This window comes from Anabrus simplex, chromosome 14, assembly GCF_040414725.1.
Source record: "Anabrus simplex isolate iqAnaSimp1 chromosome 14, ASM4041472v1, whole genome shotgun sequence".
In the NCBI taxonomy this organism is placed as follows: Eukaryota; Metazoa; Arthropoda; class Insecta; order Orthoptera; family Tettigoniidae; genus Anabrus; species Anabrus simplex.
In genome coordinates, this window is record NC_090278.1 from 50,261,736 (window position 1) to 50,275,333 (window position 13,598).

A 13,598-nucleotide genomic window follows, 5' to 3' on the forward strand; every position below is an offset into this window, starting at 1 on the left:
ACTCTCATTTTTAGTCACAGAGTTGCAAAGAACAAGCATTGGCTGAAGATGGCCACTAAGTGGCTGAAACTATTATTTCAATCGATTTCTTATAATTATTAAGAGGAATAAAACCTTTTCTGCTTTCCAATATGATGAATGTCTAGGCAGTCTTGGTACTCGTGACGCTTATACTCGAAGGATGAATTTTCTTCCCATTCTTTTTACTTCATAAAGTAAATGTTCATATACCTGAAGTCAGTTGCTTGTCATTGACTTTAATAAACCAGGAACATGATGATGGCACTCTGTTCAGGGATTCCTCATTCAACCAGATCTAAAACTGTCATTTACTACCAGCTGTTAAATATTTTGAGTACTAGTTGTGCCTGTGATACTGTATGTTTCACTGTTTGATATAGTATATTTTTGTTCACAGCTATCCTGTTATGGGATTTAGTATCTTTGTTGTGACCGCTGACAACAATAACATTATTTCCCAGCCCTGAAAATGTGTTCATGCTCGATGGTGCCAAACTATAAATATTATATGCCAGAAAACTGAATCTTAATGAGGCTCTTTACAGTTCAGATTTTCATTATGATACAGGTTCTCCACCAACCAGAGTTCAGATTTTCATTATGATACAACTGTTTGACCAATTAGGTAAGGATAGCATCGCAACTGCACTCAACACACTAGCTTTCCACTTGTTTTGTCAAGGTCTCTGATCCACTCATGGAAAATCAATAAGCCAGCGCATGCGCTCTGCGCTCTGTTCAGTAAACTCAACTGTCAAGCGACATCTCGACAGAAATTTATGAATATTTTAAAAATATAGTTATAATTATCGTCGAGCATAAACAGTCATGTGCAATTCGCCTATAGTGGTATTAAGACACTCGTATGGAAATGATAAAACTTGCTTTGTTCGTTTGATAAACATACTCGTGTCTCAATTATTATTGCTATTATAGGCTTGTTGAATAATGTACTATTTGTCAACTCTTGTAAATGGAATGGTGATTTTCAACACAAGCAAGTTGCATAATAATAGGAGAAGGCCTTAAATTCATAAACATTACTGGGTACATTGCACCTTTGGAGAACAAGCCGTTGGCCTCAAGGAGGTTCAGTTTTCTTTGCCTGTTAGGGGTGAGATTGCGGAATAACACAGTGAAGCTACTTGTGTTTTTATTTTGCATTCCAGTCTCAGGTATGTATTCTCTTTTGAGTTGTACCTTGAAGGGTAGTGAATATTTGTCCTCTGATAGTCATGTATGGATTAAAACATTATCATGAGAAACTGAGTAGCAAGGTTCATATTTTTCTTGTGATAACATACTTATGGATAGAGAAAAAGTGGTGAATATGCTTATTATTGAAGACAGAATTAAAATCTTGCAAGAAGTGGGCAGCCTTCCACATCTTTAGTGCATAGTTGTCACAAATGTTAATCTAGCTCACTTCAAGGGAATTGGTCCGAATTAATGCTGGATATTGCTGAAGAGTTGTTGCTAGACGGGAGTTAGTTGGAGTGAATGTGGGATACTGCCGGAAGTATTGTCACATCCACGATGGCAGCTGAAGACATTCTCTCACACACGGACCTATGTAACCTCTGAGTTAGTCATAATCATAGAAAGTGACCAGAAAACTGTGTTTAATAACATACAAAATACTTGTTAATTAAGGTTAACGTAATCAGTACTTTATTATTCGTGATGACTCACAATTAGTCATTATTGTTTTGGCTTGTATCAAGCCATCACAAGGTGACAAATAACAGCAAAGATTAATCATTCTCTTATAAATGAAGATAAAATATGCATTAAAACCTTATGAACCTTCATCAGGATCTTTAAAAGTAATTGTCTACTGAAGAAAGTGGTATGTCATGTTAAAATCAACACAACTTAAAATAATTAACATTTTTTAGGAATTCTTAGATATAATTGCCTTTTTTTAAAGGTGTCTTGTAAAAACACTGCACATGAATTTGGTGATGAGTGCATAAATCCTCTGTTGTATCATAAGCACTCGTTAGATTAATTAAAATAAATAGAGGTGTTCATTTCCATGCAGTTTGAAGTTCAATTGAATGGGGCTAAAACATCTTAAAATACTCATGTCCTAGCAAACACTTAGGGCCGATTACAGAAACAATGACTACTTTTAAGCCTTAGACAACGTCTACCTAAACAACGCATAAATTGCGTATGTCTTCCATTGTATAAACAATGTTCAGCCAGTGTTTAACTAGACATTGTTTAAAGTTTCAATATTCATTTGAACATGGAAATAGAAGTATTTTTCATTTAACTTGTCGCAACCAATGAAATTTGTTGGTGGGCGCGCCGAATACTAGTCAGCTGTTGTCTTCCTACACATTACTCAAATATTGCTATGCATGAGCATGACTTGCCCACAGACAAGAACATCGCTTTGGGTAGAAATTAAATCTCGTAACACATTCATATTCATAAAAATCAGCACACATTGAAAGACTAGAGATAGGAAGTTCATATTCACAGGACATGTTCATTAGTATGATCTACAGAAAAAGCATTTCATTTACCTAGGCTCAGCATGTGTCCTTTTGCCTAGTAGGCACTGAGTCCTCCATGAGCACTGATAACTTGTTCCATGCATTGCTCGCATTGATGCGTATAAGGTGCAAATGGTGTCCTTAGGTATAGCCATCCATGCTGTTCCACAGCTCATCTTTGTTGGTTGGCTTTGGGTCACAGCGCTCCACCCGTGTTTTCACCATATCCTGCATTTCGATTAGTGACAAGTCCGGTGAACAGGCGGGCCAGGGCAACAGTCTGACATCCTGTGACAACAAGAAGGCATGCGCTCGTGCAGCAGCATGTGGTCGTGCATTGTCCTGCTGAAGTATGGCATCTGGGGTGTCGTGCAGAAAGGGTATGGCTACGGGTCGCAGGATGTCATCCATCTAGGTCAAACTGGTCACAGTGCCCTGGATACATACCAACTGTGATTTGTGGTTGTACCTAGTAGCACCGCACACCATAAATTGGTGATGTACTGTATGTCTTGTGTGAATGCAGTCAGTCAGTCAGTCAATCAGTCAATCAATCAGTACTGATCTGCATTTAGGGCAGTCACCCAGGTGGCATATTCCCTATCGGTTATTTTCCTAGCCTTTTCTTAAATGATTTCAAAGAAATTGGAAGTTGTTCCAATCCCTAACTCCCCTTCCTATAAATTAATATTTGCCCCAATTCGTCCTCTTGAATTCCAACTTTATTTTCATATTGTGATCTCTCCCACTTTTAAAGATACCACTCAAACTTATTCGTCTACTAATGTCGTTCCACGCCATCTCTCCACTGACAGCTCAGAACATAACACTTATAAACATGTAACATACCACTTAGTCAAGCAGCTCGTCTTCTTTCTCCCAATTCTTCCCAGCCCAAAGTTTGCATCATTTTGTAACGCTACTCTTTTGTCAGAAATCACCCAGAACAAATCGAGCTGCTTTTCTTTGGATTTTTTTCCAGTTCTTGAATCAAGTAATCCTGGTGACTGGAACCATACTCTAGTTGGGGTCTTGCCAGATGCTTATATGCCCTCTCCTTTACATCCCTACTACAACCCCTAAACACCCTCATAACCATGTGCAGAGATCTGTACTCTTTATTTACAATTTATGTGATTACCCCAACGAAGATCTTTCCATATATTAACACCTAGATACTTACAGTGATCCCCAAAAGGAACTTTCACCCCATCAATGCAGTATTAAAACTGAGAGAACTTTTCCTATTTGTGAAACTCACAACCTGACTTTTAACCCTGTTTATCAACATACCATTGCCTGCTGTCCATCTCGCAACATTATCGAGGTCACGTTGCAGTTGCTCACAATCTTGTAACTTATTTATTACTCTGCACAGAATAACATCATCTGCAAAAAGCCTTACCTCTGATTCCACTTCTTTACTCATGTCATTTTTAAATATAAGAAAACATAAAGGTCTAATAGTACTGCCTTGAGGAATTCCCTTCCTAATTATTACAGGGTCAGATAAAGCTTCGCCTACTCTAATTCTCTGAGATCGTTTTCGAGAAATATAGCAGCCCATTCAGTCACTCTTTTGTCTAGTCCAGTTGCACTCATTTTTGCCAGTAGTCTCCCATGATTCACCCTATCAAATGCTTTAGACAGGTCAATCGTGATACAGTCCATTTGACCCCCTGAATCCAAGATATCTGCTATGTCTTGTGATGCCTCTCCCCGCCTGCAGCAAATCAAAAATCAAAATGATAAATTATGTAAATAAAACATCTTTTTGGCAATTGTCAGAAATATTAATTTGATACATGTGCATGTGGCATTGACATGTCAGGGTGTGAATATAACTTACAGCAATAGTTTGTTGAAAACTTAATAATAACACAAACACTCATAGTAAAATTTATATCTTGTACTAATATGTATGGACGTCCGGCCCTGTGGTCTAAGGGGCAATGCATCCGCCTGACAACCGGCAGTCCTGGGTTCAATTCCTGGCCGGGTCAGGTGTTTTAATTGTAAGTGATTAATATCCCTGGCCTGGGGACTGGGTGTTTGTGTTGTCCTTAATGTTCCTTTCATCACATTCAACACTTTACACTTCTGCAATTATAAATACACGCAGGTTCATAACATATGCTGCAAGTAGGGGCAAAAGAACTTTCACGGTTGACTCGACACCCTGAACAAAATAAAAAAATATGTAAGGACAGTTCTCATGAATAAAACATGAAATTAAGCTTAGCTGCAAATAGATGGATATGTATATAAATGCTTTTAAAAATGTAATGTTCTGCTACCAAAAAATAAAAAATAAACTGCTTTCACAAGCATCAAACTCATTGCCCTGTTATGGAAGATTAAGTAATTAAATCGTCAGTCGTGTGTGTGTGTTTCCTAATAGATATCAAGGCACTTGCTAAGAAGTAAACAATGGGGCCTCATGGCATGTTATGACCTTCTCATAATAATAATAATAATAATAATAATAATAATAATAATAATAGTAATAATAATGTCCACACTTCCAGTTGCTAAATAATTTTATTTAAATATATTTTTTACACAATTTTGTACAAATAGGCTGGGCCAAGTGGTAAGCTATGCACAGGCTTGAGTTAAGTACAAGTCGGCCCGAGCAGGATCTATGAATCTATGCCCATGCAGATTTCTACCACATATCCCTGCTGTCATCACTTGTATTAGGCTATATTTTTTATTCCTGTAGATTGTCTGAAATGGACTTCTTACTAGAGGGATTCAGATTTTGTATAATAAAGATTCATTGGTGTGAAAATTTGCTAGGAAATTTTGCTGATCTCCCTTAAAGCCTCTACACACGACCCAATCTGCTGGGCCCAATCTGCAGGGTAGTTCGCATGATAAATCAGGTGCTTCTCTCCACACGGCACAATCTGCTGGGCCCAATCTGCAGGTAATTGGCGTGGTAAAAATCGGGTGCGGCTCTCCACATGGCACAATCTGCTGGGCCCGATCTGCGGTATGCTGGCCCGCTCTGGCCTGGTAACACGCATGATCATGGCTCCTTCATTTTCTAAATTTCAAAAATTGCATTGACTTTGTTGTCATTGAAGTTGATACGAAAGAAAAAATATTGGGCTAAAAAGTGGTTATTACAGAGAGAGAAATTTAGTCATACAAATATTATGAAAGAACCAGAACCATTCGATTTCAGAAACTTTCTATGAATGGATATCGACACTTTCAATGAACTGCTTTACCTGGGTGGTGCCTGTAATAAAGAAACAAGACACTGTAATGAGGGAAAGTGTGAGTGTTCAAGAGCGATTAATCGTGACTCTTACTGGGCGAGTTGGCCGTGCGGTTAGGAGCACGCAGCTGTGAGCTCGCATCCAGGAGATAGTGGGTTCGAACCCCACTGTCGGCAGCCCTGAATATGGTTTTCCGTGGTTTCCCATTTTCACACCAGGCAAATGCTGGGGCTGTACCTTAATTAAGGCTACAACCACTTCCTTCCCATTCGTAGGCCTTTCCTGTCCTATCGTCGCCATTAGAGTTATCTGTGTCAGTGCAACATATAGCAGCTAGCAACAAAAATTGTGACTCTTAAGATTTTTAGCTACCGGAGTGATTTACAAAGATTTGCAATTTAGTGCAGCTGTGTCCCATAGCTTTTGTCTAAAACCATTCCAGAAACATGTTGGGCTATTTACAATAGTCTGAATGGACACATAAAGGTAAGTGATTAAAATATATATTTCTTTAATGTAAGAGTATTTATTTCCGAAAACCGTAAAAGTAGTTAGTGGAACATAAAGCAAATAAGATTATTATTATTATTATTATTATTATTATTATTATTATTATTATTATTATTAATGAACTAACACAGAAAGTTCGATTACAAAAACTCAAAAGAGCATATTGGAGAACCCGTAACATCTACAACAAGAAATGAATGTCCATACTGTACCAGTAAAAGAGCCCGACTTTAAGATTTTAATTTTAACGTAAGCATGAAATAGTTCTCAGGGCGAAACTGGATGGACACTAGCTAGGGCTTGGTACAGGAGGCAGGGTCCTATCTACAAGAAAAATTTTAATCAGATTGAATAAGAGTTTATTCATGAAATGCATATCAAATTGCACATCACCGAGCTCGATAGCTACAGTCGCTTAAATGCGGCCAGTATCCAGTAATCGGGAGATAGTGGGTTCGAGCCCCACTGTCGGCAGCCCTGAAGATGGTTTTCCGTGGTTTCCCATTTTCACACCAGGCAAATGCTGGGGCTGTACCTTAAATAAGGCCACGGCAGCTTCCTTCCCATTCCTAGGCCTTTCCAATCCCATCGTCGCCATAAGACCTATCTGTGTCGGCGTGACGTAAAGCAAATAGCAAAAAAAAAAAAAAAAATTGCACATCACCGCACTGTAGATAGGGGTTGTCTTCAACATCGTCCTTTTAATGGTCCGGGTCTCCAGCTCACCGGGCCGAACAGGCTGGAACACGTTCCGGAAGATGCCAAATACTCCATTAAGATGAGGCCGGAACACCCAGGTAGGTTGTGTATGAGAAAGTCTCGAACTTCCGATGTTTTGGATGATCTCCGATGGTTTCTGACGATGTTGCAGGTAATCACTCATCACCTAAGTCCAATGTGGTTGATAGACTCAATGTCCGCAAATACTTCGAAAATGTGTTCTTCGTCACTCGCAGAATCTACAAGTCAAAGTTCATAAAGACCTTCAATAATTGGTTTCTCACCACTGGCAAAATCACAAGTCACTGTCCATAAAGACTTTAAAGACTTCGTTCCTTAACACTCACGAAAACAACAAGTCCATATTCATAAAGACTTTGAATAATTTTAGAGTTCATCACTGGCAGAAATTGCAAGTCAGTGTCCACAAAGACTTTGAATAATTTTAGAGTTCATCACTGGCAGAAATTACAAGTCAATGTCTGTAAAGACTTTGAATAATCAGTGGCAAAAATCACAAGTCAATGTCCATAAAGACCTTGAATGATTTTAGAGTTCTTCACTGGCAAAAGTTACACGTCAATGTCCGCAAAGACTTTGAATAATTTTAGAGTTCATCACTGGCGAAAATTACAAGTCAATGTCTGTAAAGACTTTGAATAATCACTGGCGAAAATCACAAGTCAACGTCCATAAAGACTTTGAATAATTTTAGAGTTCATTACTGGTGAAAATTACAAGTCACTGTCTGTAAAAACTTTGAATAAATTGTCTCTTAACACTCGCAAATATTACAAGTCCATGTTCATAAAGACTTTGAATAATTTCAGAGTTCATCACTGGTAAAAATTGCAAGTCAATGGCTCGTAAAGACTTGGAATAATTTTAGAGTTCATCACTGGCAAAAATTGCAAGTCCCTGTTCATAAAGACTTAGAATGATTTGTTCCTTAACACTCACAGATATTACAAGTCCATGTTTAGAAAGACTGAATAATTTTAGAGTTCACGCGCGCACAGTTGGTAAGTCCCATATGGCCATGATGGTTTAAGTTCCGCATGAAGACTGTAACTACTCGAAGATAGCCTCTGACGACTACGGCAGCTAGAGCTGTGACTGACTGATCAGGCTAAAGTAAGCCCTCCTTATATTCGGTTTGGGGGCTTCTACGTCATTATATAGCGTGATCCCTTGAAGCTGGTTGTCTCATTAATCCCTCGACGGATTTACTTGAGAATCACGCTTTGCAACGTTTATGCGATTCCCTTTAAAATGACATGTCGCTCAAGTCGCTACCATAATTATTAGAGGAGTTTTAAAAAAATTTCTTAATCGAATGTTTGTGAAGGTGTGACGCTTGAATCCAGAACATACCAGGTCAGGCCAGCTACACTTGGCGTGTCAGGCGGTTGATCTATCTTGCCCCTGCAGCTACGTCACACACACAGCTGTCCTCGACTCGCTCGCTCGTTCCACCGAATGTAAACAAACCAGGCTTGCTCGGAATATCACGCGTGATGCTTAAATGCAATTAACTATCAAAAAATATGCATGTACAGGTCATAACCGGTACAATACATACAAAAATCAAACATTATAATACAGTGATTCGAGCTTGATAGCTATAGTCGCTTAAGTGCGGCCAGTATCCAGTAATCGGGAGATCGTTGGTTCAAGCTCCACTGTCGGCAGCCCTGAAGATGGTTTTCCGTGGTTTCCCATTTTCACACCAGTCAAATGCCAGGGCTGTACCTTAATTAAGGCCACGGTTGCTTCCTTCCAATTCCTAGGCCTTTCCTATCCCATCGTCGCCGTAAGACATATCTGTGTCGGTGCGACGTAAAGCAAATAGCAAAAACAAAAAAATGGTGATTAAACCTGAAGTGCTGTGTGCAAGTGAAATCTTGGTTCTTAATAATAAAGGTGATCTGGAAAACAGCTTGAAGGATGAAAGGAAGATCTGGAGGACAATTCTGGACCCAAATAAAAAGGAAGAAGGGTATAGACTCAAATCACGCAAAGCTATGAAAAGACTGTCCAACCTTGCCGCAGATGTCAGGAAACGAAGACTGAAATTCTATGGACACCTTCACAGACTATCGTCTTCAAGGCTAACCCACACAATTTTGACATATACTGAAAAACTGAAGAACGTACCATGGATACAAGATGTTAAAAATTATCTGGAAAAGGCCCAGATGGAACCATCAGAAATAGTGGACGGAAACATTTACCGTCACAGGATACATTGATGGGTAGTAAAGCCAGAGAATGAAGTCCCTAAAAGATCGGGGACTAAGTGGTCAGAAGAAAGAAAACAGTCACACAGTGAAAGAATGAAAGCAATGTGGTCTGTTAGAAAGGCGAATCATAAATGTAATGCGTGATCCAACAGAGTCCATACGCAAATAATAATAATTATTATTAATGAACTACTAATCTAACTGAATCTGCTCACTGCCCTCTAAAAGACGTAACACGTGCTAGGTGGCGACGAGGTAACTGATAGCTGATCGGCCAAATTCCGGAGTGTAAGTTGGGAGATTGTGTGGTCGCCCCGACCAACCACCCGACAAGAGTTTTGTTGGCCCATCTGGTCCCAACAAACCTACACACCACCCAATCTGCAGGGATCCTGCAGATCGGGCCCAGCAGATTGGGTCGTGTGTAGTGGCCTTTATCTCTGTACCAAAAAATTTTGTATAATTTTGTCTGTGGGTGTATCGATACAGCATACTCAGATTTTCTGTACCTTGAACTTAGTTAATTGGAATGTTTTTAATTTGATTTTTTGGTAATTCTAACACTCTTATATTCCCTTGATATTCCTTAACGACACAATCTTAACATCTATATATAATTTGAAATTCAAATAATATTACGTTTAATTCAAGGGAAAAGTACTATGTGACAAATCTCATATTTTCAATGCATATTCAAGGGTGATAGAATTATGCATAGTAGGAACAGAGAAGAGTAGTGTAGTAAGGATTGAGCTTGTGTTAGATACAGTACAGTAGTTTTTGTAAAGCTAAGAAAAGTTTCACCTCTTGATTGCCAGAGGGTATTCTCCTCGAATATAATTCTAGATAGTCAAAGTTTTCCTAATAGGTGCACTCATTAGGGGCCTGAAAGCACCTGTCTGTTCACTTTTCCTCTGGGTCCTTAACACACGAAAGCGCCTGGCTGCATTATCGGCACACGTCTGCAATCTATGCAATAGTTTTGTGTTTTTTTGTTGTTTTTTGGCAATGAATTGTTTATAAGTTATATATGAACATGCAGTACAATCTAGAATGTAAGAAAGAAAAAAAAAAAGAGAAATAGTCTCTCTTGAACTCCAGCGAGCGGGGTCAGCTGTTTTGTTCATGAACATGGCAGATTTGAGTACTGCGGATATTGAATCCAACCTGAATATAGGCGAAAAAGGTGACACAGACTCATTGAGTAGTGGTTAAAGTGAATTTTTAATGATTCAAGAACATATCCACAAAGATAATTTTAGTGATAACAGTGATATAAGTAAAAGTCGGTCTCAATGGCTCAGATGGTTGAGGTGCAGGTGTTCTGACCCCAACTTGGCAGGTTTGATCCCGGCTGAGTCCGGTGGTAGTTGAAGGTGTTCCAATACATCAGCCACATGTCAGATTTACTAGCACTAAAAATAACTGTGGGACTAAAGTCCAGCACCTCAGTGTCTCCGAAAACTGTAAATGTACTTTGTGGGATGTAAAACAAATGACATTATTATTGATAAAAGTGAAAATGGATATTAAAAAGTCCGCCCTGATGGTGATGCCCCATTAATTCTGGTAACACTGTGGCATACCGACAATCGAGCACAAGGACAATGAAACAAATAATGGCACAACACCGCAAAACACATTGTGTCGATTGCCAGCACTACCACAAGAAAGCCTAGGGGTCATCCTAGTATGAAATCACACTAATAACTTAGGGTAGGCATCAATCAAAACACAAGGAACAGGACTGGGAAGTGATGGAATCTGGACAAACCAAAGTCAAAAGAACCTCAACAGAGGGTGGATCGTGGGTAAAAGGGTAGAACAAATTCATGAGAAAAACCATGAAATACCATAAATAGTTGAAACCACATACAAATTTAATGAATGAAGAATTTATATAATTTAGATAGTAGCACACATCAACAATTTTGTTAGAAGAAAAGAAACATATATTAATCTAAATAAATAAATAAAAAGGATGAAATTAATTAATTCATACACTAAATCAGTTAAACGGATGGTATCTTCCAAATTCATAGTTAATACCTTCAGAATTGTTTTAAAATTGTAGCATTACAATTAATCATTGTTTCAGAAAATTAAAAATCTTTAAAAGGATTGCCTATTATACCAATATATAAAGAGGTAAAGTTTGTTTGTATGTGATGGCTAATCTCAGGAACTACTGCACCGATTCTAAAAATGATTTTATTAATGTAAATATTCATTATCCCTGTGCGACATGGGCTGTGTTTTATTTTTGAAACAATTCAAGGGGGTGCATGGTGGGAGATATAAAAATTCTAGGCTAATATAGGCGGAATATCGAATTTATTGTACAAGGACGAAGCAAAGCTCAATTTAAGCCCATTGCCGCAAAGAACAAAACTCAGTAATCCCAATGGGCATTGCAGGTTATACATTTCATTTTTTGTCCATATTGAAGATGTACTTGTGATACAAATCTTATAATTTTATTAAATACCACATATTCACTACATAATTAATACATATTTAATAAAATTATAAGAATTTGTATCACAATCCCTATGGGCTCGAAAACCATATTTTAAGACCCTAAAACCAACCATTATGGAGATATTGGCACCACCCCTGCTCTAGAAATCGGATAGAGAAATGAACTGCCATAATCATGGCAATGTCAACTCCAGTATTCTTACAGCAGTGAGATTACCTACAATATATCACAAAAACCTAACATGTTACAGACATGAAAATTGGTATTTGGAATCTCTTTTAAAAATAAGAGATTACAAATTTTTGTTTTCAGAAAATCTACTTAAGGGGTGAGGGCAGGGGGAATGGAAAGAAGTGAGGAAGGAGATGAATTATTTATATGAGGATACATAAATCTTAGAAACTGAAGATGTTACAGACGTTAAAAATGGTACTTAGAATCTCTTTTAAAGATAAATGAACACATTTTTTTGGAAAATCCACTTAAGGGGGTGAAATATAAAAAAAATAAGGTGAATTTTTAAATTGGGTACCTGTGTCGCACATGTGGATTTGGCCCTGTTTTACAGCTGGATGCCATTCCTGACGCCAACCCCATGTGCAGGGATGTAATTACTGTTGCGAGTTCCTGTTGCGGTTGGTAATGTGGTATGTTGAGTGAATATAAAGAAGAGACTGTTGGAACAAACACAAACAACCTGTCCCCAAGGCAGATGAATTAATCAAACATTATTAAAATCCCCGACCCAGCCCAGAGTTGAACCCGGAACGCTATGAACCGAAGGCCTCAATGCTGGCCACTCAGCCAAGAACTGGGGCAGTTTTTAAAATGACTATATCTATAGTATATTTCATAAACTTAACATGTTACAGACGTGAAAATTGGTATTTGTAATCCCCTTTGAAATTAAGAAACACATACTTTCTGTTTTCAGAAAACTTAAGCTGGACATCAAAAATAAGCGAAGGAGTTAAATTCTGTTCATGAGGATACTTATATTTCAATAACTAAGATGTTACAGAAGTGAAAATCGGTATTTGGAATCTTCTTTAGAAATAAAGAAACCTTCTTTTTTCTCGACTTAAGAGAGAACTGTTTCTCACATGTAGAGTTCCATGTCGCATGTTTCAGATTTAGCTCTGCCAGTAGCCTAGTCATCTTAGCCCCAAAAGGCAATGCCACAAATGTGATCTACACACAGTCTGGGGTAAATGAAATTCAATTTTTCAGTGAGTTTTTTACTTTAGGGATTTTCACATAATATCTTAGTGCAGTACCGAGGAACAATTCATTTTTATCAACTTACAAAATCCTCATGAGCGAAGCTGAGGGTATCAGCTAGTGCATAAATAAAATCATTAGAGTAAAAATATGCATCTTGAGTATAAGTTACAAGAAATTATAAATTATGGTACTTAATCCTCTTGCACTCAGCGAGCAGATGTATCAGTGTGAGGGGTTATGGCGAGAGTGCTCACGGAGCTGATACATTGGCTCTGTCCTATTTAGGGATTGTTGTCATTTTTGTGGATGGTAACAGATGACCTTGACAGTAACGAAAAGCATTGAATTTGCATTTTACTCAAGAGATATATCTGCCAGCCCCAGGAAAATTTTTATTTTTGACAAATGAGATCTGTTGACCATGAATGTTTATGTTATACTTGTTCAACGTTGTCATTGCGAGGAAATGTTTTTGGCTGGCTTATGAATACAACAGTTTGATCTGTTATCAGTTTAGTTTAGATTTTCCTTTGTTTCTTTGGTATATCGTGTGTTCGCTGTACTTCCTGAATAATAATTGTACATTTTCTCATTACTCCGTTGTTGCATGTACTTGCGTTGTCTTTTTTTCGTAATGGCTAGACTATATTCAAGGCCAAAT